The 25,781-nt window shown below is 49.4% G+C and overlaps 1 protein-coding gene across 2 annotated transcripts in view; it reads right to left on the bottom strand.

Moving 5' to 3' along the window:
* nup155 (nucleoporin 155) overlaps positions 1-24,684 on the bottom strand; it is a 560,589-nt gene extending 535,905 nt beyond the window's left edge. For both annotated transcript variants that reach the window (XM_068029070.1, XM_068029071.1), the window contains exon 1: positions 24,618-24,684. The gene's annotated coding sequence lies outside the window, so the exon portion shown is untranslated. The remainder of the gene's footprint in view (positions 1-24,617) is intronic.
* Between the last annotated feature and the right edge of the window lie 1,097 nt (positions 24,685-25,781).

Below are 25,781 nucleotides of genomic sequence, written 5' to 3'. Positions count from 1 at the left end.
TCTCCTCTCTCCGGGTTTAGGGGTTTTTCTCTCTTCTCTCTCTCTCCGGGTTTAGGGGTTTTCTCTCTCTCTCTCTCCGGTTTTAGGGGTTTTTCTCTCCTCTCTCTCTCCGGGTTTAGGGGTTTTTTCTCTCTCTCTCTCTCCGGGTTTAGGGGTTTTTCTCTCTCTCTCTCTCCGGTTTTAGGGGTTTTTCTCTCTCTCTCTCTCCGGGTTTAGGGGTTTTTCTCTCTCTCTCTCTCTCCGGGTTTAGGGGTTTTTCTCTCTCTCTCTCTCCGGGTTTAGGGGTTTTTCTCTCTCTCTCTCTCCGGGTTTAGGGGTTTTTTCTCTCTCTCTCTCCGGGTTTAGGGGTTTTTCTCTCTCTCTCTCTCCGGGTTTAGGGGTTTTTCTCTCTCTCTCTCTCCGGGTTTAGGGGTTTTTCTCTCTCTCTCTCTCCGGGTTTAGGGGTTTTTCTCTCTCTCTCTCTCCGGGTTTAGGGGTTTTTCTCTCTCTCTCTCTCCGGGTTTAGGGGTTTCTCTTCTCTCGTCTCTCCTCTCCGGGTTTAGGGGTTTTTCTCTCTCTCTCTCCGGGTTTAGGGGTTTTTCTCTCTCTCTCTCTCCGGGTTTAGGGGTTTTTCTCTCTCTCTCTCTCCGGGTTTAGGGGTTTTTCTCTCTCTCTCTCTCTCGGGTTTAGGGGTTTTTCTCTCTCTCTCTCTCCGGGTTTAGGGGTTTTTCTCTCTCTCTCTCTCCGGGTTTAGGGGTTTTTTCTCTCTCTCTCTCTCCGGGTTTAGGGGTTTTTCTCTCTCTCTCTCTCGGGTTTAGGGGTTTTTCTCTCTCTCTCTCTCCGGGTTTAGGGGTTTTTCTCTCTTCTCTCTCCGGGTTTAGGGGTTTTTCTCTCTCTCTCTCTCCGGGTTTAGGGGTTTTTCTCTCTCTCTCTCCGGGTTTAGGGGTTTTCTCTCTCTCTCTCTCCGGGTTTAGGGGTTTTTCTCTCTCTCTCTCCGGGTTTAGGGTTTTTCTCTCTCTCTCTCCGGGTTTAGGGGTTTTTCTCTCTCTCTCTCTCCGGGTTTAGGGGTTTTCTCTCTCTCTCTCTCCGGGTTTAGGGGTTTTTCTCTCTCTCTCTCTCCGGGTTTAGGGGTTTTTCTCTCTCTCTCTCCGGGTTTAGGGTTTTTCTCTCTCTCTCTCCGGGTTTAGGGTTTTTCTCTCTCTCTCTCCGGGTTTAGGGGTTTTTCTCTCTCTCTCTCGGGTTTAGGGTTTTTCTCTCTCTCTCTCCGGGTTTAGGGGTTTTTCTCTCTCTCTCTCTCCGGGTTTAGGGGTTTTCTCTCTCTCTCTCCGGGTTTAGGGGTTTTTCTCTCTCTCTCTCGGGTTTAGGGGTTTTTCTCTCTCTCTCCGGGTTTAGGGGTTTTCTCTCTCTCTCCGGTTAGGGTTTTCTCTCTCTCTCCGGGTTTAGGGTTTTCTCTCTCTCTCCGGGTTTAAGGGTTTTTCTCTCTCTCTCTCCGGGTTTAGGGGTTTTCTCTCTCTCTCTCTCCGGGTTTAAGGGTTTTTCTCTCTCTCTCTCCGGGTTTAGGGGTTTTTCTCTCTCTCTCTCCGGGTTTAGGGGTTTTTCTCTCTCTCTCTCCGGGTTTAAGGGGTTTTTCTCTCTCTCTCTCCGGGTTTAGGGGTTTTTCTCTCTCTCTCTCTCTCCGGGTTTAGGGGTTTTTCTCTCTCTCTCTCTCGGGTTTAGGGGTTTTTCTCTCTCTCTCTCCGGGTTTAGGGGTTTTTCTCTCTCTCTCTCCGGGTTTAGGGGTTTTTCTCTCTCTCTCCGGGTTTAGGGTTTTTCTCTCTCTCTCTCCGGGTTTAGGGGTTTTTCTCTCTCTCCTTCTCTCTCTCCGGGTTTAGGGGTTTTTCTCTCTCTCTCTCTCCGGGTTTAGGGGTTTTTCTCTCTCTCTCTCCGGGTTTAGGGGTTTTTCTCTCTCTCTCCGGGTTTAAGGGTTTTTCTCTCTCTCTCTCCGGGTTTAGGGGTTTTTCTCTCTCTCTCTCGGGTTTAGGGGTTTTTCTCTCTCTCTCCGGGTTAAGGGTTTTTCTCTCTCTCTCTCCGGGTTTAGGGGTTTTTCTCTCTCTCTCTCCGGGTTTAGGGGTTTTTCTCTCTCTCTCTCTCTCCGGGTTTAGGGGTTTTTCTCTCTCTCTCTCCGGGTTTAAGGGTTTTTCTCTCTCTCTCCGGGTTTAGGGTTTTTCTCTCTCTCTCTCCGGGTTTAGGGGTTTTTTCTCTCTCTCTCCGGGTTTAGGGGTTTTTCTCTCTCTCTCTCCGGGTTTTAGGGGTTTTTCTCTCTCTCTCTCCGGGTTTAGGGGTTTTTCTCTCTCTCTCTCCGGGTTTAGGGGTTTTTCTCTCTCTCTCTCCGGGTTTAGGGTTTTTCTCTCTCTCTCCGGGTTTAGGGTTTTTCTCTTCTCTCTCTCCGGTTTAGGGGTTTTTCTCTCTCTCTCTCTCCGGGTTTAGGGGTTTTTCTCTCTCTCTCTCTCCGGGTTTAGGGTTTTCTCTTTCTCTCTCTCTCCGGGTTTAGAGGTTTTTCTCTCTCTCTCTCTCCGGGTTTAGGGGTTTTCTCTCTCTCTCTCTCTCCGGGTTTAGGGGTTTTTCTCTCTCTCTCCGGGTTTAGGGGTTTTTCTCTCTCTCTCTCTCCGGGTTTAGGGGTTTTTCTCTTCTCTCTCTCTCCGGGTTTAGGGTTTTTCTCTCTCTCTCCGGGTTTAGGGGTTTTTCTCTCTCTCTCTCCGGGGTTTAGGGGTTTTTCTCTCTCTCTCTCTCCGGGTTAGGGGTTTTTCTCTCTCTCTCTCCGGGTTTAGAGGGTTTTTCTCTCTCTCTCCGGGTTTAGGGGTTTTTCTCTCTCTCTCTCCGGGTTTAGGGGTTTTTCTCTTTCTCTCTCTCTCCGGGTTTAGGGGTTTTTTCTCTCTCTCCGGGTTTAGGGGTTTTTCTCTTCTCTCTCTCTCCGGGTTTAGGGGTTTTTCTCTCTCTCTCTCCGGGTTTAGGGGTTTTTCTCTCTCTCTCCGGGTTTAGGGGTTTTTCTCTCTCTCTCTCTCCGGGTTTAGGGGTTTTTCTCTCTCTCTCTCTCTCCGGGTTTAGGGGTTTTTCTCTCTCTCTCTCTCTCCGGGTTTAGGGGTTTTCTCTCTCTCTCTCTCCGGGTTTAGGGGTTTTTCTCTCTCTCTCTCTCCGGGTTTAGGGGTTTTTCTCTCTCTCTCTCTCCGGGTTTAGGGGTTTTTCTCTCTCTCTCCGGGTTTAGGGGTTTTTCTCTCTCTCTCTCTCTCCGGGTTTAGGGGTTTTTCTCTCTCTCTCTCTCCGGGTTTAGGGGTTTTTCTCTCTCTCTCTCTCCGGGTTTAAGGGGTTTTTCTCTCTCTCTCTCCGGGTTTAGGGGTTTTTCTCTCTCTCTCCGGGTTTAGGGGTTTTTCTCTCTCTCTCTCCGGGTTTAGGGGTTTTTCTCTCTCTCTCCGGGTTTAAGGGGTTTTTCTCTCTCTCTCTCTCCGGGTTTAGGGGTTTTTCTCTCTCTCTCTCTCCGGGTTTAGGGTTTTTCTCTCTCTCTCTCTCCGGGTTTAGGGGTTTTTCTCTCTCTCTCTCCGGGTTTAGGGGTTTTTCTCTCTCTCTCTCCGGGTTTAGGGGTTTTTCTCTCTCTCTCCGGGTTTAGGGGTTTTTCTCTCTCTCTCCGGGTTAAGGGTTTTTCTCTCTCTCTCTCCGGGTTTAGGGGTTTTTCTCTCTCTCTCTCTCCGGGTTTAAGGGTTTTTCTCTCTCTCTCCGGGTTTAGGGGTTTTTTCTCTCTCTCTCCGGGTTTAGGGGTTTTTCTCTCTCTCTCCGGGTTTAGGGGTTTTTCTCTCTCTCTCTCCGGGTTTAGGGGTTTTTCTCTCTCTCTCTCCGGGTTTAGGGGTTTTTCTCTCTCTCTCTCCGGGTTTAAGGGTTTTTCTCTCTCTCTCTCCGGGTTTAGGGGTTTTTCTCTCTCTCGGTTCTCTCTCTCCGGGTTTAGGGGTTTTTCTCTCTCTCTCTCGGGTTTAGGGGTTTTCTCTCTCTCTCTCCGGGTTTAGGGGTTTTTCTCTCTCTCTCTCCGGGTTTAGGGGTTTTTCTCTCTCTCTCTCCGGGTTTAAGGGTTTTTCTCTCTCTCTCTCCGGTTTAAGGGGTTTTTCTCTCTCTCTCTCTCTCGGGTTTAGGGGTTTTTCTCTCTCTCTCTCTCCGGGTTTAGGGGTTTTTCTCTCTCTCTCTCCGGGTTTAGGGGTTTTTCTCTCTCTCTCCGGGTTTAAGGGTTTTTCTCTCTCTCTCCGGGTTTAGGGTTTTTCTCTCTCTCTCTCGGGTTTAGGGGTTTTTCTCTCTCTCTCTCTCCGGGTTTAGGGGTTTTCTCTCTCTCTCTCCGGGTTTAGGGGTTTCTCTTCTCTCCGGTTTAGGGTTTTCTCTCTCTCTCTCCGGGTTTAGGGGTTTTTCTCTCTCTCTCTCCGGGTTAGGGTTTTTCTCTCTCTCTCCGGGTTTAGGGGTTTTTCTCTCTCTCTCCGGGTTTAAGGGTTTTTCTCTCTCTCTCCGGGTTTAGGGTTTTTCTCTCTCTCCGGGTTTAGGGGTTTTTCTCTTCTCTCCGGGTTTAGGGTTTTTCTCTCTCTCTCTCCGGGTTTAGGGAGTTTTTCTCTCTCTCTCTCCGGGTTTAGGGGTTTTTCTCTCTCTCTCTCTCCGGGTTTAGGGGTTTTTCTCTCTCTCTCTCTCCGGGTTTAAGGGTTTTTCTCTCTCTCTCTCTCCGGGTTTAAGGGTTTTTCTCTCTCTCTCCGGGTTTAGGGGTTTTTTTCTCTCTCTCTCCGGGTTTAGGGGTTTTTTTCTCTCTCTCTCCGGGTTTAGGGGTTTTTCTCTCTCTCCGGGTTTAGAGGTTTTTCTCTCTCTCTCTCCGGGTTTAGGGGTTTTTCTCTCTCTCTCCGGTTTAGGGGTTTTTCTCTCTCTCTCTCCGGGTTTAGGGTTTTTCTCTCTCTCTCTCTCTCCGGGGTTAGGGGTTTTTCTCTTTCTCTCTCTCTCCGGGTTTAGGGGTTTTTCTCTCTCTCTGTCTCCGGGTTTAGGGGTTTTTCTCTCTCTCTCTCTCTCCAGGTTTAGGGGTTTTTCTCTTTCTCTCTCTCTCCGGGTTTAGAGGTTTTCTCTCTCTCTCTCTCCGGGTTTAGGGGTTTTTCTCTCTCTCTCTCTCTCCGGGTTTAGGGGTTTTTCTCTCTCTCTCCGGGTTTAGGGGTTTTTCTCTCTCTCCGGGTTTAGGGGTTTTTCTCTTTCTCTCTCTCTCCGGTTTAGGGGTTTTTCTCTCTCTCCGGGTTAGGGGTTTTTCTCTCTCTCTCTCTCCGGGTGTAGGGGTTTTTCTCTCTCTCTCTCCGGGTTTAGAGGTTTTTCTCTCTCTCCCGGGTTTAGGGGTTTTTCTCTCTCTCTCTCTCCGGGTTTAGGGGTTTTTCTCTTTCTCTCTCTCTCCGGTTTAGGGGTTTTTCTCTCTCTCCGGGTTTAGGGGTTTTTCTCTTCTCTCTCTCTCCGGGTTTAGGGGTTTTTCTCTCTCTCTCCGGGTTTAGGGGTTTTTCTCTCTCTCTCCGGGTTTAGGGGTTTTTCTCTCTCTCTCTGGGTTTAGGGGTTTTTCTCTCTCTGTCTCCGGGTTTAGGGGTTTTTCTCTCTCTCTCTCCGGGTTTAGGGGTTTTTCTCTCTCTCTCTCTCCGGGTTTAGGGGTTTTTCTCTCTCTCTCCGGGTTTAGGGGTTTTTCTCTCTCTCTCTCCGGGTTTAGGGGTTTTTCTCTCTCTCTCTCCGGGTTTAGGGGTTTTTCTCTCTCTCTCCGGGTTTAGGGGTTTTTCTCTCGCTCTCCGGGTTTAGGGGTTTTTCTCTCTCTCTCCGGGTTTAGGGGTTTTTCTCTCTCTCTCCGGGTTTAGGGTTTTTCTCTCTCTCTCTCTCTCTCCGGGTTTAGGGGTTTTTCTCTCTCTCCGGGTTTAGGGTTTTTTTCTCTCTCTCCGGGTTTAGGGTTTTTTCTCTCTCTCCGGGTTTAGGGGTTTTTCTCTCTCTCTCTCTCCGGGTTTAGGGGTTTTTCTCTCTCTCTCTCTCCGGGTTTAGGGGTTTTTCTCTCTCTCTCTCTCCGGGTTTAGGGGTTTTTCTCTCTCTCCGGGTTTAGGGGTTTTTCTCTCTCTCTCTCTCCGGGTTTAGGGGTTTTTCTCTCTCTCTCTCCGGGTTTAGGGGTTTTTCTCTCTCTCTCTCCGGGTTTAGGGGTTTTTCTCTCTCTCTCTCTCCGGGTTTAGGGGTTTTTCTCTCTCTCTCTCCGGTTTAGAGGTTTTTCTCTCTCTCTCCGGGTTGCGGGGTTTTTCTCTCTCTCTCTCTCCGGGTTTAGGGGTTTTTCTCTCTCTCTCTCCGGGTTTAGAGGTTTTTCTCTCTCTCTCCGGGTTTAGGGGTTTTTTCTCTCTCTCCGGGTTTAGGGGTTTTTCTCTCTCTCTCTCTCCGGGTTTAGGGGTTTTTCTCTCTCTCTCTCTCCGGGTTTAGGGGTTTTTCTCTCTCTCTCTCCGGGTTTAGGGGTTTTTCTCTCTCTCTCTCCGGGTTTAGGGGTTTTTCTCTCTCTCTCTCCGGGTTTAGGGTTTTTCTCTCTCTCTCTCCGGGTTTAGAGGTTTTTCTCTCTCTCTCCGGGTTTCGGGGTTTTTCTCTCTCTCTCTCTCCGGGTTTAGGGGTTTTTCTCTCTCTCTCTCCGGGTTTAGGGGTTTTTCTCTCTCTCTCTCCGGGTTTAGGGGTTTTTCTCTCTCTCTCTCCGGGTTTAGGGGTTTTTCTCTCTCTCTCTCCGGGTTTAGGGGTTTTTTCTCTCTCTCTCTCCGGGTTTAGGGGTTTTTCTCTCTCTCTCTCTCCGGGTTTAGGGGTTTTTCTCTCTCTCTCTCTCCGGGTTTAGGGGTTTTTCTCTCTCTCTCTCCGGGTTTCGGGGTTTTTTCTCTCTCTCTCTCTCCGGGTTTAGGGGTTTTTCTCTCTCTCTCTCTCCGGGTTTAGGGGTTTTTCTCTCTCTCTCTCTCCGGGTTTAGGGGTTTTTCTCTCTCTCTCTCTCCGGGTTTAGGGGTTTTTTCTCTCTCTCCGGGTTTAGGGGTTTTTCTCTCTCTCCGGGTTTAGGGGTTTTTCTCTCTCTCTCTCCGGGTTTAGGGGTTTTTCTCTCTCTCTCTCCGGGTTTAGGGGTTTTTCTCTCTCTCTCCGGGTTTAGGGGTTTTTCTCTCTCTCTCTCCGGGTTTAGGGGTTTTTCTCTCTCTCTCTCCGGGTTTAGGGGTTTTTCTCTCTCTCTCTCTCCGGGTTTAGGGGTTTTTCTCTCTCTCTCTCTCGGGTTTAGGGGTTTTTCTCTCTCTCTCTCTCCGGGTTTAGGGGTTTTTCTCTCTCTCTCTCCGGGTTTAGGGGTTTTTCTCTCTCTCTCTCTCTCTCCGGGTTTAGGGGTTTTTCTCTCTCTCTCTCCGGGTTTAGGGGTTTTTCTCTCTCTCTCTCCGGGTTTAGGGGTTTTTCTCTCTCTCTCTCTCCGGGTTTAGGGGTTTTTCTCTCTCTCTCTCTCCGGGTTTAGGGGTTTTTCTCTCTCTCTCTCCGGGTTTAGGGGTTTTTCTCTCTCTCTCTCTCCGGGTTTAGGGGTTTTTCTCTCTCTCCGGGTTTAGGGGTTTTTCTCTCTCTCCGGGTTTAGGGGTTTTTCTCTCTCTCCGGGTTTAGGGGTTTTTCTCTCTCTCCGGGTTTAGGGGTTTTTCTCTCTCTCCGGGTTTAGGGGTTTTTCTCTCTCTCCGGGTTTAGGGGTTTTTCTCTCTCTCTCTCTCTCCGGGTTTAGGGGTTTTTCTCTCTCTCTCTCCGGGTTTAGGGGTTTTTCTCTCTCTCTCTCTCCGGGTTTAGGGGTTTTTCTCTCTCTCTCTCTCGGGTTTAGGGGTTTTTCTCTCTCTCTCTCTCCGGGTTTAGGGGTTTTTCTCTCTCTCTCCGGGTTTAGGGGTTTTTCTCTCTCTCTCCGGGTTTAGGGGTTTTTCTCTCTCTCTCTCCGGGTTTAGGGGTTTTTCTCTCTCTCTCTCCGGGTTTAGGGGTTTTTCTCTCTCTCTCCGGGTTTAGGGGTTTTTCTCTCTCTCTCTCCGGGTTTAGGGGTTTTTCTCTCTCTCTCCGGTTTAGGGGTTTTTCTCTCTCTCTGGGTTTAGGGGTTTTTTCTCTCTCTCTCCGGGTTTACGGGTTTTTCTCTCTCTCTCTCTCCGGGTTTAGGGTTTTTCTCTCTCTCTCTCCGGGTTTAGGGGTTTTTCTCTCTCTCTCTCTCCGGGTTTAGGGGTTTTTCTCTCTCTCTCTCCGGGTTTAGGGGTTTTTCTCTCTCTCCGGGTTTAGGGGTTTTTCTCTCTCTCTCTCTCTCTCCGGGTTTAGGGGTTTTTCTCTCTCTCTGGGTTTAGGGGTTTTTCTCTCTCTCTCTCTCTCCGGGTTTAGGGGTTTTTCTCTCTCTCTCCGGGTTTAGGGGTTTTTCTCTCTCTCTCCGGGTTTAGGGGTTTTTCTCTCTCTCTCTCTCCGGGTTTAGGGGTTTTTCTCTCTCTCTCTCTCTGGGTTTAGGGGTTTTTCTCTCTCTCCGGGTTTAGGGGTTTTTCTCTCTCTCTCTCTCCGGGTTTAGGGGTTTTTCTCTCTCTCTCCGGGTTTAGGGGTTTTTCTCTCTCTCCGGGTTTAGGGGTTTTTCTCTCTCTCCGGGTTTAGGGGTTTTTCTCTCTCTCCGGGTTTAGGGGTTTTTCTCTCTCTCTCTCTCTCTCCGGGTTTAGGGGTTTTTCTCTCTCTCTCTCCGGGTTTAGGGGTTTTTCTCTCTCTCTCTCCGGGTTTAGGGGTTTTCTCTCTCTCTCTCTCTCTCTCTCCGGGTTTAGGGTTTTCTCTCTCTCTCTCTCTCTCTCCGGGTTTAGGGGTTTTTCTCTCTCTCTCTCTCCGGGTTTAGGGGTTTTTCTCTCTCTCTCTCTCCGGGTTTAGGGGTTTTTCTCTCTCTCTCTCTCCGGGTTTAGGGGTTTTTCTCTCTCTCTCTCTCCGGGTTTAGGGGTTTTTCTCTCTCTCTCTCTCCGGGTTTAGGGGTTTTTCTCTCTCTCTCTCTCCGGGTTTAGAGGTTTTTCTCTCTCTCTCTCCGGGTTTAGAGGTTTTTTCTCTCTCTCTCTCCGGGTTTAGGGGTTTTTCTCTCTCTCTCCGGGTTTAGGGGTTTTTCTCTCTCTCTCCGGGTTTAGGGGTTTTTCTCTCTCTCTCTCTCCGGGTTTAGGGGTTTTTCTCTCTCTCTCTCTCCGGGTTTAGGGGTTTTTCTCTCTCTCTCCGGGTTTAGGGGTTTTTTTCTCTCTCTCCGGGTTTAGGGTTTTTCTCTCTCTCTCTCCGGGTTTAGGGGTTTTTCTCTCTCTCTCTCCGGGTTTAGGGGTTTTTCTCTCTCTCTCTCCGGGTTTAGGGGTTTTTCTCTCTCTCTCTCCGGGTTTAGGGGTTTTTTCTCTCTCTCTCGGGTTTAGAGGTTTTTCTCTCTCTCTCTCCGGGTTTAGAGGTTTTTCTCTCTCTCTCTCTCCGGGTTTAGAGGTTTTTCTCTCTCTCTCTCCGGGTTTAGGGGTTTTTCTCTCTCTCTCTCCGGGTTTAGGGGTTTTTTCTCTCTCTCTCCGGGTTTAGGGGTTTTTCTCTCTCTCTCCGGGTTTAGGGGTTTTTCTCTCTCTCTCTCTCCGGGTTTAGGGGTTTTTCTCTCTCTCTCTCTCTCTCTCTCCGGGTTTAGGGGTTTTTCTCTCTCTCTCCGGGTTTAGGGGTTTTTTTCTCTCTCTCCGGGTTTAGGGGTTTTTCTCTCTCTCTCTCTCCGGGTTTAGGGGTTTTTCTCTCTCTCTCTCCGGGTTTAGGGTTTTTCTCTCTCTCTCTCTCCGGGTTTAGGGGTTTTTTTCTCTCTCTCCGGGTTTAGGGTTTTTTTCTCTCTCTCTCTCCGGGTTTAGGGGTTTTTCTCTCTCTCTCTCTCCGGGTTTAGGGGTTTTTCTCTCTCTCTCTCCGGGTTTAGGGGTTTTTCTCTCTCTCTCTCCGGGTTTAGGGGTTTTTCTCTCTCTCTCTCCGGGTTTAGGGGTTTTTCTCTCTCTCTCTCTCCGGGTTTAGGGGTTTTTCTCTCTCTCTCCGGGTTTAGGGGTTTTTTCTCTCTCTCCGGGTTTAGGGTTTTCTCTCTCTCTCTCTCCGGGTTTAGGGGTTTTTCTCTCTCTCTCTCTCTCTCTCCGGGTTTAGGGTTTTTCTCTCTCTCTCTCTCCGGGTTTAGGGGTTTTTTTCTCTCTCTCCGGGTTTAGGGTTTTTTCTCTCTCTCTCTCCGGGTTTAGGGGTTTTTCTCTCTCTCTCTCTCCGGGTTTAGGGGTTTTTCTCTCTCTCTCTCCGGGTTTAGGGGTTTTTCTCTCTCTCCGGGTTTAGGGTTTTTTCTCTCTCTCTCTCTCTCCGGGTTTAGGGGTTTTTCTCTCTCTCTCTCTCCGGGTTTAGGGTTTTTCTCTCTCTCTCTCTCCGGGTTTAGGGGTTTTTCTCTCTCTCTCCGGGTTTAGGGGTTTTTCTCTCTCTCCGGGTTTAGGGGTTTTTCTCTCTCTCTCTCTCCGGGTTTAGGGGTTTTTCTCTCTCTCTCCGGGTTTAGGGGTTTTTCTCTCTCTCTCTCTCCGGGTTTAGGGTTTTTCTCTCTCTCTCTCTCCGGGTTTAGGGGTTTTTCTCTCTCTCTCTCTCCGGGTTTAGGGGTTTTTCTCTCTCTCTCTCTCTCCGGGTTTAGGGGTTTTTCTCTCTCTCTCTCTCCGGGTTTAGGGGTTTTTCTCTCTCTCTCTCTCCGGGTTTAGGGGTTTTTCTCTCTCTCTCTCCGGGTTTAGGGGATTTTCTCTCTCTCCGGGTTTAGGGGTTTTTCTCTCTCTCTCTCCGGGTTTAGGGGTTTTTCTCTCTCTCCGGGTTTAGGGGTTTTTCTCTCTCTCCGGGTTTAGGGGTTTTTCTCTCTCTCCGGGTTTAGGGGTTTTTCTCTCTCTCCGGGTTTAGGGGTTTTTCTCTCTCTCCGGGTTTAGGGGTTTTTCTCTCTCTCCGGGTTTAGGGGTTTTTCTCTCTCTCCGGGTTAGGGGTTTTTCTCTCTCTCCGGGTTTAGGGGTTTTTCTCTCTCTCCGGGTTTAGGGGTTTTTCTCTCTCTCCGGGTTTAGGGGGTTTTTCTCTCTCTCCGGGTTTAGGGGTTTTTCTCTCTCTCTCCGGGTTTAGGGGTTTTTTCTCTCTCTCCGGGTTTAGGGGTTTTTCTCTCTCTCCGGGTTTAGGGGTTTTTCTCTCTCTCTCCGGGTTTAGGGGTTTTTCTCTCTCTCTCCGGGTTTAGGGGTTTTTCTCTCTCTCCGGGTTTAGGGGTTTTTCTCTCTCTCTCTCCGGGTTTAGGGGTTTTTCTCTCTCTCCGGGTTTAGGGGTTTTTCTCTCTCTCCGGGTTTAGGGGTTTTTCTCTCTCTCCGGGTTTAGGGGTTTTTCTCTCTCTCCGGGTTTAGGGGTTTTTCTCTCTCTCTCCGGGTTTAGGGGTTTTTCTCTCTCTCTCCGGGTTTAGGGGTTTTTCTCTCTCTCCGGGTTTAGGGGTTTTTCTCTCTCTCCGGGTTTAGGGGTTTTTCTCTCTCTCTCTCTCCGGGGTTAGGGGTTTTTCTCTCTCTCTCCGGGTTTAGGGGTTTTTCTCTCTCTCTCTCCGGGTTTAGGGGTTTTCTCTCTCTCTCTCCGGGTTTAGGGGTTTTTCTCTCTCTCCGGGTTTAGGGTTTTTCTCTCTCTCCGGGTTTAGCGGTTTTTCTCTCTCTCCGGGTTTAGGGGTTTTTCTCTCTCTCTCTCTCCGGGTTTAGGGGTTTTTCTCTCTCTCTCCGGGTTTAGGGGTTTTTCTCTCTCTCCGGGTTTAGGGGTTTTTCTCTCTCTCTCTCGGGTTTAGGGGTTTTCTCTCTCTCCGGGTTAGGGGTTTTTCTCTCTCTCCGGGTTTAGGGGTTTTTCTCTCTCTCCGGGTTTAGGGGTTTTTCTCTCTCTCCGGGTTTAGGGGTTTTTCTCTCTCTCCGGGTTTAGGGGTTTTTCTCTCTCTCTCTCTCCGGGTTTAGGGGTTTTTCTCTCTCTCCGGGTTTAGGGGTTTTTCTCTCTCTCTCTCTCCGGGTTTAGGGATTTTCTCTCTCTCTCTCTCCGGGTTTAGGGGTTTTTCTCTCTCTCCGGTTTAGGGGTTTTTCTCTCTCTCTCTCTCCGGTTTAGGGGTTTTTCTCTCTCTCCGGGTTTAGGGGTTTTTCTCTCTCTCCGGTTTAGGGGTTTTTCTCTCTCTCTCTCCGGGTTTAGGGGTTTTTCTCTCTCTCTCTCCGGGTTTAGGGGTTTTTCTCTCTCTCTCTCTCCGGGTTTAGGGGTTTTTCTCTCTCTCTCTCTCCGGGTTTAGGGGTTTTTCTCTCTCTCTCTCCGGGTTTAGGGGTTTTTCTCTCTCTCTCTCCGGGTTTAGGGGTTTTTCTCTCTCTCTCTCTCCGGGTTTAGGGGTTTTTCTCTCTCTCTCTCTCCGGGTTTAGGGGTTTTTCTCTCTCTCTCTCTCCGGGTTTAGGGGTTTTTCTCTCTCTCTCTCTCCGGGTTTAGGGTTTTTCTCTCTCTCCGGGTTTAGGGGTTTTTCTCTCTCTCTCTCTCCGGGTTTAGGGGTTTTTCTCTCTCTCCGGGTTTAGGGGTTTTTCTCTCTCTCTCTCCGGGTTTAGGGGTTTTTCTCTCTCTCTCTCTCCGGGTTTAGGGGTTTTTCTCTCTCTCTCTCTCCGGGTTTAGGGGTTTTCTCTCTCTCTCTCTCCGGGTTTAGGGGTTTTTCTCTCTCTCTCTCTCCGGGTTTAGGGGTTTTTTCTCTCTCTCTCTCTCCGGGTTTAGGGGTTTTTCTCTCTCTCTCTCTCCGGTTTAGGGGTTTTTCTCTCTCTCTCTCCGGGTTTAGGGGTTTTTCTCTCTCTCTCTCCGGGTTTAGGGGTTTTTCTCTCTCTCTCTCTCCGGGTTTAGGGGTTTTTCTCTCTCTCTCTCCGGGTTTAGGGGTTTTTCTCTCTCTCTCCGGGTTTAAGGGTTTTTCTCTCTCTCTCTCCGGGTTTAGGGGTTTTTCTCTCTCTCTCTCTCTCTCTCTCCGGGTTTAGGGGTTTTTCTCTCTCTCTCTCTCTCCGGGTTTAGGGGTTTTTCTCTCTCTCTCTCTCCGGGTTTAAGGGTTTTTCTCTCTCTCTCCGGGTTTAAGGGTTTTTCTCTCTCTCTCCGGGTTTAGGGGTTTTTCTCTCTCTCTCCGGGTTTAAGGGGTTTTTCTCTCTCTCTCTCCGGGTTTAGGGAGTTTTTCTCTCTCTCTCTCCGGGTTTAGGGGTTTTTCTCTCTCTCTCTCTCTCCGGGTTTAGGGGTTTTTCTCTCTCTCTCTCTCCGGGTTTAAGGGGTTTTTCTCTCTCTCTCTCTCCGGGTTTAAGGGTTTTTCTCTCTCTCTCCGGGTTTAGGGGTTTTTTTCTCTCTCTCTCCGGGTTTAGGGGTTTTTTTCTCTCTCTCTCCGGGTTTAGGGGTTTTTCTCTCTCTCCGGGTTTAGAGGTTTTTCTCTCTCTCTCCGGGTTTAGGGGTTTTTCTCTCTCTCTCCGGGTTTAGGGGTTTTTCTCTCTCTCTCTCCGGGTTTAGGGGTTTTTCTCTCTCTCTCTCTCTCCGGGTTTAGGGGTTTTTCTCTTTCTCTCTCTCTCCGGGTTTAGGGGTTTTTCTCTCTCTCTCTCTCCGGGTTTAGGGGTTTTTCTCTCTCTCTCTCTCTCCGGGTTTAGGGGTTTTTCTCTTTCTCTCTCTCTCCGGGTTTAGAGGTTTTTCTCTCTCTCTCTCTCTCCGGGTTTAGGGGTTTTTCTCTCTCTCTCCGGGTTTAGGGGTTTTTCTCTCTCTCCGGGTTTAGGGGTTTTTCTCTTTCTCTCTCTCTCCGGTTTAGGGGTTTTTCTCTCTCTCCGGGTTTAGGGGTTTTTCTCTCTCTCTCTCTCCGGGTGTAAGGGTTTTTCTCTCTCTCTCTCCGGGTTTAGAGGTTTTTCTCTCTCTCTCCGGGTTTAGGGGTTTTTCTCTCTCTCTCTCTCCGGGTTTAGGGGTTTTTCTCTTTCTCTCTCTCTCCGGGTTTAGGGGTTTTTCTCTCTCTCTCCGGGTTTAGGGGTTTTTCTCTTCTCTCTCTCTCCGGGTTTAGGGGTTTTTCTCTCTCTCTCTCCGGGTTTAGGGGTTTTTCTCTCTCTCTCCGGGTTTAGGGGTTTTTCTCTCTCTCTCTGGGTTTAGGGGTTTTTCTCTCTCTCTCTCCGGGTTTAGGGGGTTTTTCTCTCTCTCTCTCCGGGTTTAGGGGTTTTTCTCTCTCTCTCCGGGTTTAGGGGTTTTTCTCTCTCTCTCCGGGTTTAGGGGTTTTTCTCTCTCTCTCTCCGGGTTTAGGGGTTTTTCTCTCTCTCTCTCCGGGTTTAGGGGTTTTTCTCTCTCTCTCCGGGTTTAGGGGTTTTTCTCTCGCTCTCCGGGTTTAGGGGTTTTTCTCTCTCTCTCCGGGTTTAGGGGTTTTTTCTCTCTCTCTCCGGGTTTAGGGTTTTCTCTCTCTCTCTCTCTCTCCGGGTTTAGGGGTTTTTCTCTCTCTCCGGGTTTAGGGTTTTTTTCTCTCTCTCCGGTTTAGGGTTTTTTCTCTCTCTCCGGGTTTAGGGTTTTTCTCTCTCTCTCTCTCCGGGTTTAGGGGTTTTTCTCTCTCTCTCTCTCCGGGTTTCGGGGTTTTTCTCTCTCTCTCTCTCCGGGTTTAGGGGTTTTTCTCTCTCTCCGGGTTTAGGGGTTTTTCTCTCTCTCTCTCTCCGGGTTTAGGGGTTTTTCTCTCTCTCTCTCCGGGTTTAGGGGTTTTTCTCTCTCTCTCTCCGGGTTTAGGGGTTTTTCTCTCTCTCTCTCTCCGGGTTTAGGGGTTTTTCTCTCTCTCTCTCCGGGTTTAGAGGTTTTTCTCTCTCTCTCCGGGTTGCGGGGTTTTTCTCTCTCTCTCTCTCCGGGTTTAGGGGTTTTTCTCTCTCTCTCTCCGGGTTTAGAGGTTTTTCTCTCTCTCTCCGGGTTTAGGGGTTTTTCTCTCTCTCCGGGTTTAGGGGTTTTTCTCTCTCTCTCTCCGGGTTTAGGGGTTTTTCTCTCTCTCTCTCTCCGGGTTTAGGGGTTTTTCTCTCTCTCTCTCTCCGGGTTTAGGGGTTTTTCTCTCTCTCTCTCCGGGTTTAGGGGTTTTTCTCTCTCTCTCTCCGGGTTTAGGGGTTTTTCTCTCTCTCTCTCCGGGTTTAGGGGTTTTTCTCTCTCTCTCTCCGGGTTTAGAGGTTTTTCTCTCTCTCTCCGGGTTTCGGGGTTTTTCTCTCTCTCTCTCTCCGGGTTTAGGGGTTTTTCTCTCTCTCTCTCCGGGTTTAGGGGTTTTTCTCTCTCTCTCTCCGGGTTTAGGGGTTTTTCTCTCTCTCTCTCCGGGTTTAGGGGTTTTTCTCTCTCTCTCTCCGGGTTTAGGGGTTTTTCTCTCTCTCTCTCCGGGTTTAGGGGTTTTTCTCTCTCTCTCTCCGGGTTTAGGGGTTTTTCTCTCTCTCTCTCCGGGTTTAGGGGTTTTTCTCTCTCTCTCTCTCCGGGTTTAGGAGTTTTTCTCTCTCTCTCTCCGGGTTTCGGGGTTTTTTCTCTCTCTCTCTCTCCGGGTTTAGGGGTTTTTCTCTCTCTCTCTCCGGGTTTAGGGGTTTTTCTCTCTCTCTCTCTCCGGGTTTAGGGGTTTTTCTCTCTCTCCGGGTTTAGGGGTTTTTCTCTCTCTCCGGGTTTAGGGGTTTTTCTCTCTCTCTCTCCGGGTTTAGGGGTTTTTCTCTCTCTCTCTCCGGGTTTAGGGGTTTTTCTCTCTCTCTCCGGGTTTAGGGGTTTTTCTCTCTCTCTCTCCGGGTTTAGGGGTTTTTCTCTCTCTCTCTCCGGGTTTAGGGGTTTTTCTCTCTCTCTCTCTCCGGGTTTAGGGGTTTTTCTCTCTCTCTCTCTCCGGGTTTAGGGGTTTTTCTCTCTCTCTCTCTCCGGGTTTAGGGGTTTTTCTCTCTCTCTCTCCGGGTTTAGGGGTTTTTCTCTCTCTCTCTCTCTCTCCGGGTTTAGGGGTTTTTCTCTCTCTCTCTCCGGGTTTAGGGGTTTTTCTCTCTCTCTCTCCGGGTTTAGGGGTTTTTCTCTCTCTCTCTCTCCGGGTTTAGGGGTTTTTCTCTCTCTCTCTCTCCGGGTTTAGGGGTTTTTCTCTCTCTCTCTCTCCGGGTTTAGGGGTTTTTCTCTCTCTCTCTCTCCGGGTTTAGGGGTTTTTCTCTCTCTCCGGGTTTAGGGGTTTTTCTCTCTCTCCGGGTTTAGGGGTTTTTCTCTCTCTCCGGGTTTAGGGGTTTTTCTCTCTCTCCGGGTTTAGGGGTTTTTCTCTCTCTCCGGGTTTAGGGGTTTTTCTCTCTCTCTCTCTCTCCGGGTTTAGGGGTTTTTCTCTCTCTCTCTCTCCGGGTTTAGGGGTTTTTCTCTCTCTCTCTCTCCGGGTTTAGGGGTTTTTCTCTCTCTCTCTCCGGGTTTAGGGGTTTTTCTCTCTCTCTCTCTCCGGGTTTAGGGGTTTTTCTCTCTCTCTCTCTCCGGGTTTAGGGGTTTTTCTCTCTCTCTCTCTCCGGGTTTAGGGGTTTTTCTCTCTCTCTCCGGGTTTAGGGGTTTTTCACTCTCTCTCCGGGTTTAGGGGTTTTTCTCTCTCTCTCTCCGGGTTTAGGGGTTTTTCTCTCTCTCTCTCCGGGTTTAGGGGTTTTTCTCTCTCTCTCTCTCCGGGTTTAGGGGTTTTTCTCTCTCTCTCTCCGGGTTTAGGGGTTTTTCTCTCTCTCTCCGGGTTTAGGGGTTTTTCTCTCTCTCTGGGTTTAGGGGTTTTTCTCTCTCTCTCCGGGTTTAGGGGTTTTTCTCTCTCTCTCTCTCCGGGTTTAGGGGTTTTTCTCTCTCTCTCTCCGGGTTTAGGGGTTTTTCTCTCTCTCTCTCTCCGGGTTTAGGGGTTTTTCTCTCTCTCTCTCCGGGTTTAGGGGTTTTTCTCTCTCTCCGGGTTTAGGGGTTTTTCTCTCTCTCTCTCTCTCTCCGGGTTTAGGGGTTTTTCTCTCTCTCTGGGTTTAGGGGTTTTTCTCTCTCTCTCTCTCCGGGTTTAGGGGTTTTTCTCTCTCTCTCCGGGTTTAGGGGTTTTTCTCTCTCTCTCTCTCCGGGTTTAGGGGTTTTTCTCTCTCTCTCTCTCTGGGTTTAGGGGTTTTTCTCTCTCTCCGGGTTTAGGGGTTTTTCTCTCTCTCTCTCTCCGGGTTTAGGGGTTTTTCTCTCTCTCTCCGGGTTTAGGGGTTTTTCTCTCTCTCCGGGTTTAGGGGTTTTTCTCTCTCTCCGGGTTTAGGGGTTTTTCTCTCTCTCCGGGTTTAGGGGTTTTTCTCTCTCTCTCTCTCTCTCCGGGTTTAGGGGTTTTTCTCTCTCTCTCTCCGGGTTTAGGGGTTTTTCTCTCTCTCTCTCTCTCTCTCTCCGGGTTTAGGGGTTTTTCTCTCTCTCTCTCCGGGTTTAGGGGTTTTTCTCTCTCTCTCTCCGGGTTTAGGGGTTTTTCTCTCTCTCTCTCTCCGGGTTTAGGGGTTTTTCTCTCTCTCTCTCTCCGGGTTTAGGGGTTTTTCTCTCTCTCTCTCTCCGGGTTTAGGGGTTTTTCTCTCTCTCTCTCTCCGGGTTTAGGGGTTTTTCTCTCTCTCTCTCTCCGGGTTTAGAGGTTTTTCTCTCTCTCTCTCCGGGTTTAGAGGTTTTTCTCTCTCTCTCTCCGGGTTTAGGGGTTTTTCTCTCTCTCTCCGGGTTTAGGGGTTTTTCTCTCTCTCTCCGGGTTTAGGGGTTTTTCTCTCTCTCTCTCTCCGGGTTTAGGGGTTTTTCTCTCTCTCTCTCTCCGGGTTTAGGGGTTTTTCTCTCTCTCTCCGGGTTTAGGGGTTTTTTTCTCTCTCTCCGGGTTTAGGGTTTTTCTCTCTCTCTCTCCGGGTTTAGGGGTTTTTCTCTCTCTCTCTCCGGGTTTAGGGGTTTTTCTCTCTCTCTCTCCGGGTTTAGGGGTTTTTCTCTCTCTCTCTCCGGGTTTAGGGGTTTTTTTCTCTCTCTCCGGGTTTAGAGGTTTTTCTCTCTCTCTCTCCGGGTTTAGAGGTTTTTCTCTCTCTCTCTCTCCGGGTTTAGAGGTTTTTCTCTCTCTCTCTCCGGGTTTAGGGGTTTTTCTCTCTCTCTCTCCGGGTTTAGGGGTTTTTCTCTCTCTCTCCGGGTTTAGGGGTTTTTCTCTCTCTCTCCGGGTTTAGGGGTTTTTCTCTCTCTCTCTCTCCGGGTTTAGGGGTTTTTCTCTCTCTCTCTCTCTCTCCGGGTTTAGGGGTTTTTCTCTCTCTCTCCGGGTTTAGGGGTTTTTTTCTCTCTCTCCGGGTTTAGGGTTTTTCTCTCTCTCTCTCTCTCCGGGTTTAGGGGTTTTTCTCTCTCTCTCTCTCTCTCCGGGTTTAGGGTTTTTCTCTCTCTCTCTCTCCGGGTTTAGGGGTTTTTTTCTCTCTCTCCGGGTTTAGGGTTTTTTTCTCTCTCTCTCTCCGGGTTTAGGGGTTTTTCTCTCTCTCTCTCTCCGGGTTTAGGGGTTTTTCTCTCTCTCTCTCCGGGTTTAGGGGTTTTTCTCTCTCTCTCTCCGGGTTTAGGGGTTTTTCTCTCTCTCTCTCCGGGTTTAGGGGTTTTTCTCTCTCTCTCTCTCCGGGTTTAGGGGTTTTTCTCTCTCTCTCCGGGTTTAGGGGTTTTTTTCTCTCTCTCCGGGTTTAGGGTTTTCTCTCTCTCTCTCTCCGGGTTTAGGGGTTTTTCTCTCTCTCTCTCTCCCTCTCCGGGTTTAGGGTTTTTCTCTCTCTCTCTCTCCGGGTTTAGGGGTTTTTTTCTCTCTCTCCGGGTTTAGGGTTTTTTTCTCTCTCTCTCTCCGGGTTTAGGGGTTTTTCTCTCTCTCTCTCTCCGGGTTTAGGGGTTTTTCTCTCTCTCTCTCCGGGTTTAGGGGTTTTTCTCTCTCTCCGGGTTTAGGGTTTTTTTCTCTCTCTCTCTCTCTCCGGGTTTAGGGGTTTTTCTCTCTCTCTCCGGGTTTAGGGGTTTTTCTCTCTCTCTCTCTCCGGGTTTAGGGGTTTTTCTCTCTCTCTCCGGGTTTAGGGGTTTTTCTCTCTCTCCGGGTTTAGGGGTTTTTCTCTCTCTCTCTCTCCGGGTTTAGGGGTTTTTCTCTCTCTCTCCGGGTTTAGGGGTTTTTCTCTCTCTCTCTCTCCGGGTTTAGGGGTTTTTCTCTCTCTCTCTCTCCGGGTTTAGGGGTTTTTCTCTCTCTCTCTCTCCGGGTTTAGGGGTTTTTCTCTCTCTCTCTCTCTCCGGGTTTAGGGGTTTTTCTCTCTCTCTCTCTCCGGGTTTAGGGGTTTTTCTCTCTCTCTCTCTCCGGGTTTAGGGGTTTTTCTCTCTCTCTCTCCGGGTTTAGGGGTTTTTCTCTCTCTCCGGGTTTAGGGGTTTTTCTCTCTCTCTCTCCGGGTTTAGGGGTTTTTCTCTCTCTCCGGGTTTAGGGGTTTTTCTCTCTCTCCGGGTTTAGGGGTTTTTCTCTCTCTCCGGGTTTAGGGGTTTTTCTCTCTCTCCGGGTTTAGGGGTTTTTCTCTCTCTCCGGGTTTAGGGGTTTTTCTCTCTCTCCGGGTTTAGGGGTTTTTCTCTCTCTCCGGGTTTAGGGGTTTTTCTATCTCTCCGGGTTTAGGGGTTTTTCTCTCTCTCCGGGTTTAGGGGTTTTTCTCTCTCTCCGGGTTTAGGGGTTTTTCTCTCTCTCCGGGTTTAGGGGTTTTTCTCTCTCTCTCCGGGTTTAGGGGTTTTTCTCTCTCTCCGGGTTTAGGGGTTTTTCTCTCTCTCCGGGTTTAGGGGTTTTTCTCTCTCTCTCCGGGTTTAGGGGTTTTTCTCTCTCTCTCCGGGTTTAGGGGTTTTTCTCTCTCTCCGGGTTTAGGGGTTTTTCTCTCTCTCTCTCTGGGTTTAGGGGTTTTTCTCTCTCTCTCTCCGGGTTTAGGGGTTTTTCTCTCTCTCCGGGTTTAGGGGTTTTTCTCTCTCTCCGGGTTTAGGGGTTTTTCTCTCTCTCTCCGGGTTTAGGGGTTTTTCTCTCTCTCTCCGGGTTTAGGGGTTTTTCTCTCTCTCCGGGTTTAGGGGTTTTTCTCTCTCCCCGGGTTTAGGGGTTTTTCTCTCTCTCTCTCTCCGGGTTTAGGGGTTTTTCTCTCTCTCTCCGGGTTTAGGGGTTTTTCTCTCTCTCTCTCCGGGTTTAGGGGTTTTTCTCTCTCTCTCTCCGGGTTTAGGGGTTTTTCTCTCTCTCTCTCCGGGTTTAGGGGTTTTTCTCTCTCTCCGGGTTTAGGGGTTTTTCTCTCTCTCCGGGTTTAGCGGTTTTTCTCTCTCTCCGGGTTTAGGGGTTTTTCTCTCTCTCTCTCTCCGGGTTTAGGGGTTTTTCTCTCTCTCTCCGGGTTTAGGGGTTTTTCTCTCTCTCCGGGTTTAGGGGTTTTTCTCTCTCTCTCTCCGGGTTTAGGGGTTTTTCTCTCTCTCCGGGTTTAGGGGTTTTTCTCTCTCTCCGGGTTTAGGGGTTTTTCTCTCTCTCCGGGTTTAGGGGTTTTTCTCTCTCTCCGGGTTTAGGGGTTTTTCTCTCTCTCCGGGTTTAGGGGTTTTTCTCTCTCTCTCTCTCCGGGTTTAGGGGTTTTTCTCTCTCTCCAGGTTTAGGGGTTTTTCTCTCTCTCTCTCTCCGGGTTTAGGGATTTTTCTCTCTCTCTCTCTCCGGGTTTAGGGGTTTTTCTCTCTCTCCGGGTTTAGGGGTTTTTCTCTCTCTCTCTCTCCGGGTTTAGGGGTTTTTCTCTCTCTCCGGGTTTAGGGGTTTTTCTCTCTCTCCGGGTTTAGGGGTTTTTCTCTCTCTCTCTCCGGGTTTAGGGGTTTTTCTCTCTCTCTCTCCGGGTTTAGGGGTTTTTCTCTCTCTCTCTCTCCGGGTTTAGGGGTTTTTCTCTCTCTCTCTCTCTCCGGGTTTAGGGGTTTTTCTCTCTCTCTCTCCGGGTTTAGGGGTTTTTCTCTCTCTCTCTCCGGGTTTAGGGGTTTTTCTCTCTCTCTCTCTCCGGGTTTAGGGGTTTTTCTCTCTCTCTCTCTCCGGGTTTAGGGGTTTTTCTCTCTCTCTCTCTCCGGGTTTAGGGGTTTTTCTCTCTCTCTCTCTCCGGGTTTAGGGGTTTTTCTCTCTCTCCGGGTTTAGGGGTTTTTCTCTCTCTCTCTCTCCGGGTTTAGGGGTTTTTCTCTCTCTCCGGGTTTAGGGGTTTTTCTCTCTCTCTCTCCGGGTTTAGGGGTTTTTCTCTCTCTCTCTCCGGGTTTAGGGGTTTTTCTCTCTCTCTCTCTCCGGGTTTAGGGGTTTTTCTCTCTCTCTCTCTCCGGGTTTAGGGGTTTTTCTCTCTCTCTCTCTCCGGGTTTAGGGGTTTTTCTCTCTCTCTCTCTCCGGGTTTAGGGGTTTTTCTCTCTCTCTCTCTCCGGGTTTAGGGGTTTTTCTCTCTCTCTCTCCGGGTTTAGGGGTTTTTCTCTCTCTCTCTCCGGGTTTAGGGGTTTTTCTCTCTCTCTCTCTCCGGGTTTAGGGGTTTTTCTCTCTCTCCGGGTTTAGGGGTTTTTCTCTCTCTCCGGGTTTAGGGGTTTTTCTCTCTCTCTCTCTCCGGGTTTAGGGGTTTTTCTCTCTCTCCGGGTTTAGGGGTTTTTCTCTCTCTCTCTCCGGGTTTAGGGGTTTTTCTCTCTCTCTCTCCGGGTTTAGGGGTTTTTCTCTCTCTCTCTCCGGGTTTAGGGGTTTTTCTCTCTCTCTCTCCGGGTTTAGGGGTTTTTCTCTCTCTCTCTCTCCGGATTTAGGGGTTTTTCTCTCTCTCTCTCTCCGGGTTTAGGGGTTTTTCTCTCTCTCTCTCTCCGGGTTTCGGGGTTTTTCTCTCTCTCTCTCTCCGGGTTTAGGGGTTTTTCTCTCTCTCTCTCTCCGGGTTTAGGGGTTTTTCTCTCTCTCTCTCTCCGGGTTTAGGGGTTTTTCTCTCTCTCTCTCTCCGGGTTTAGGGGTTTTTCTCTCTCTCTCTCCGGGTTTAGGGGTTTTTCTCTCTCTCTCTCCGGGTTTAGGGGTTTTTCTCTCTCTCTCTCTCCGGGTTTAGGGGTTTTTCTCTCTCTCTCTCCGGGTTTAGGGGTTTTTCTCTCTCTCTCTCCGGGTTTAGGGGTTTTTCTCTCTCTCTCTCCGGGTTTAGGGGTTTTTCTCTCTCTCTCTCTCCGGGTTTAGGGGTTTTTCTCTCTCTCTCTCCGGGTTTAGGGGTTTTTCTCTCTCTCTCTCTCCGGGTTTAGGGGTTTTTCTCTCTCTCTCCGGGTTTAGGGGTTTTTCTCTCTCTCTCCGGGTTTAGGGGTTTTTCTCTCTCTCTCTCTCCGGGTTTAGGGGTTTTTCTCTCTCTCTCCGGGTTTAGGGGTTTTTCTCTCTCTCTCCGGGTTTAGGGGTTTTTCTCTCTCTCTCCGGGTTTAGGGGTTTTTCTCTCTCTCTCTCTCCGGGTTTAAGGGTTTTTCTCTCTCTCCGGGTTTAAGGGTTTTTCTCTCTCTCTCCGGGTTTAGGGGTTTTTCTCTCTCTCTCTCTCCGGGTTTAAGGGTTTTTCTCTCTCTCTCCGGGTTTAGGGGTTTTTCTCTCTCTCTCCGGGTTTAGGGGTTTTTCTCTCTCTCTCCGGGTTTAGGGGTTTTTCTCTCTCTCTCCGGGTTTAGGGGTTTTTCTCTCTCTCTCCGGGTTTAGGGGTTTTTCTCTCTCTCTCCGGGTTTAGGGGTTTTTCTCTCTCTCTCCGGGTTTAGGGGTTTTTCTCTCTCTCTCCGGGTTTAGGGGTTTTTCTCTCTCTCTCTCTCCGGGTTTAAGGGTTTTTCTCTCTCTCCGGGTTTAAGGGTTTTTCTCTCTCTCCGGGTTTAAGGGTTTTTCTCTCTCTCTCTGGGTTTAGGGGTTTTTCTCTCTCTCTCTCCGGGTTTAGGGGTTTTTCTCTCTCTCTCTCCGGGTTTAGGGGTTTTTCTCTCTCTCTCTCCGGGTTTAGGGGTTTTTCTCTCTCTCTCTCTCCGGGTTTAGGGGTTTTTCTCTCTCTCTCTCCGGGTTTAGGGGTTTTTCTCTCTCTCTCTCCGGGTTTAGGGGTTTTTCTCTCTCTCTCTGGGTTTAGGGGTTTTTCTCTCTCTCTCTCTCCGGGTTTTAGGGTTTTTCTCTCTCTCCGGGTTTAGGGGTTTTTCTCTCTCTCTCTCCGGGTTTAGGGGTTTTTCTCTCTCTCTCTCTCCGGGTTTAGGGGTTTTTCTCTCTCTCCGGGTTTAGGGGTTTTTCTCTCTCTCTCTCTCCGGGTTTAGGGGTTTTTCTCTCTCTCCGGGTTTAGGGGTTTTTCTCTCTCTCTCTCTCCGGGTTTAGGGGTTTTTCTCTCTCTCTCTCTCCGGGTTTAGGGGTTTTTCTCTCTCTCCGGGTTTAGGGGTTTTTCTCTCTCTCTCTCTCCGGGTTTAGGGGTTTTTCTCTCTCTCTCTCTCCGGGTTTAGGGTTTTTCTCTCTCTCCGGGTTTAGGGGTTTTTCTCTCTCTCTCTCTCCGGGTTTAGGGGTTTTTCTCTCTCTCTCTCTCCGGGTTTAGGGGTTTTTCTCTCTCTCTCTCTCTCCGGGTTTAGGGGTTTTTCTCACTCTCTCTCCGGGTTTAGGGGTTTTTCTCACTCTCTCTCCGGGTTTAGGGGTTTTTCTCTCTCTCCGGGTTTAGGGGTTTTTCTCTCTCTCTCTCTCTCCGGGTTTAGGGGTTTTTCTCTCTCTCTCTCCGGGTTTAGGGGTTTTTCTCTCTCTCTCTCTCCGGGTTTAGGGGTTTTTCTCTCTCTCTCTCCGGGTTTAGGGGTTTTTCTCTCTCTCTCTCCGGGTTTAGGGGTTTTTCTCTCTCTCTCTGGGTTTAGGGGTTTTTCTCTCTCTCTCTCTCCGGGTTTTAGGGTTTTTCTCTCTCTCCGGGTTTAGGGGTTTTTCTCTCTCTCTCTCCGGGTTTAGGGGTTTTTCTCTCTCTCTCTCTCCGGGTTTAGGGGTTTTTCTCTCTCTCCGGGTTTAGGGGTTTTTCTCTCTCTCTCTCTCCGGGTTTAGGGGTTTTTCTCTCTCTCCGGGTTTAGGGGTTTTTCTCTCTCTCTCTCTCCGGGTTTAGGGGTTTTTCTCTCTCTCCGGGTTTAGGGGTTTTTCTCTCTCTCTCTCTCCGGGTTTAGGGGTTTTTCTCTCTCTCCGGGTTTAGGGGTTTTTCTCTCTCTCTCTCTCCGGGTTTAGGGGTTTTTCTCTCTCTCTCTCTCCGGGTTTAGGGGTTTTTCTCTCTCTCCGGGTTTAGGGGTTTTTCTCTCTCTCTCTCTCCGGGTTTAGGGGTTTTTCTCTCTCTCCGGGTTTAGGGGTTTTTCTCTCTCTCCGGGTTTAGGGGTTTTTCTCTCTCTCTCTCTCCGGGTTTAGGGGTTTTTCTCTCTCTCCGGGTTTAGGGGTTTTTCTCTCTCTCTCTCTCCGGGTTTAGGGGTTTTTCTCTCTCTCCGGGTTTAGGGGTTTTTCTCTCTCTCTCTCTCCGGGTTTAGGGGTTTTTCTCTCTCTCTCTCTCCGGGTTTAGGGGTTTTTCTCTCTCTCCGGGTTTAGGGGTTTTTCTCTCTCTCCGGGTTTAGGGGTTTTTCTCTCTCTCTCTCTCCGGGTTTAGGGGTTTTTCTCTCTCTCCGGGTTTCGGGGTTTTTCTCTCTCTCTCTCTCTCTCCGGGTTTCGGGGTTTCTCTCTCTCTCTCTCTCCGGCTTTTTCTTACTTTCTCTGCGGTTCCCGCGCTCCGTCTCCTCGCTGCTCCCGGGTGGTGAGGGTCAAGGGTGAAGGGTCGCGTGTCAGAGGGGTTGAAGTTCAGCGCCAACGAGATGTATTTCAGAAACAAGAGTTGCCCCGTGCTCCGGCGCCACCTGCCGCCGCCCCCGGAACTGTAGCCTCTCTCTCTAAATGTTTTTAATGTGTTTGGCGCCTGAGCTCTTCATGTTTCCATTCAGTTCACAATTTCTCAGCACTAACAGACCATTGACAGAGTTTACCTACTCCGTGACCTTCTGGTCAGTTATTCGCTGTTAACCTGACCTGTCAACACGTCTTTTGTTGTCTGTTGCCCCAAACACACTTTATTTGCTTAAAACTTTTCACATTTTCAACCTTTCTCAGTTCAGATGAAGGGTCACTGACCAGAAACATTAAATAGACTTCTCTCTCCACAGATACTACCCGACCTGCTGAGTATTTCCAGCACTCTCTGTTTTTATTAACTCTGTTTCTCTCTCCACAGATACTGCCCGACCTGCTGAGTATTTCCAGCACTTGCTGCTTTTATTAACTCTGTTTCTCTCTCCACAGATACTGCCTGACCTGCTGAGTATTTCCAGCACTTGCTGTTTTTATTAACTCTGTTTCTCTCTCCACAGATACTGCCCGACCTGCTGAGTATTTCCAGCACTTGCTGTTTTTATTAACTCTGTTTCTCTCTCCACAGATCCTGCCTGACCTGCTGAATATTTCCAGCACTTGCTGTTTTTATTAACTCTGTTTCTCTCTCCACAGATACTGCCCGACCTGCTGAATATTTCCAGCACTTGCTGTTTTTATTAACTCTGTTTCTCTCTCCACAGATACTGCCCGACCTGCTGAGTATTTCCAGCACTTGCTGTTTTTATTAACTCTGTTTCTCTCTCCACAGATACTGCCCGACCTGCTGAGTATTTCCAGCACTCTCTGTTTTTATTAACTCTGTTTCTCTCTCCACAGATACTGCCTGACCTGCTGAGTATTTCCAGCACTTGCTGTTTTTATTAACTCTGTTTCTCTCTCCACAGATCCTGCCTGACCTGCTGAATATTTCCAGCACTTGCTGTTTTTATTAACTCTGTTTCTCTCTCCACAGATACTGCCCGACCTGCTGAGTATTTCCAGCACTTGC

Source organism: Heterodontus francisci, chromosome 4 (assembly GCF_036365525.1).
Source record: "Heterodontus francisci isolate sHetFra1 chromosome 4, sHetFra1.hap1, whole genome shotgun sequence".
NCBI lineage: Eukaryota > Metazoa > Chordata > Chondrichthyes > Heterodontiformes > Heterodontidae > Heterodontus > Heterodontus francisci.
The sequence above is the reverse complement of the archived record's forward strand: the minus strand, read 5'-3'. Positions and strand labels throughout refer to the sequence as shown.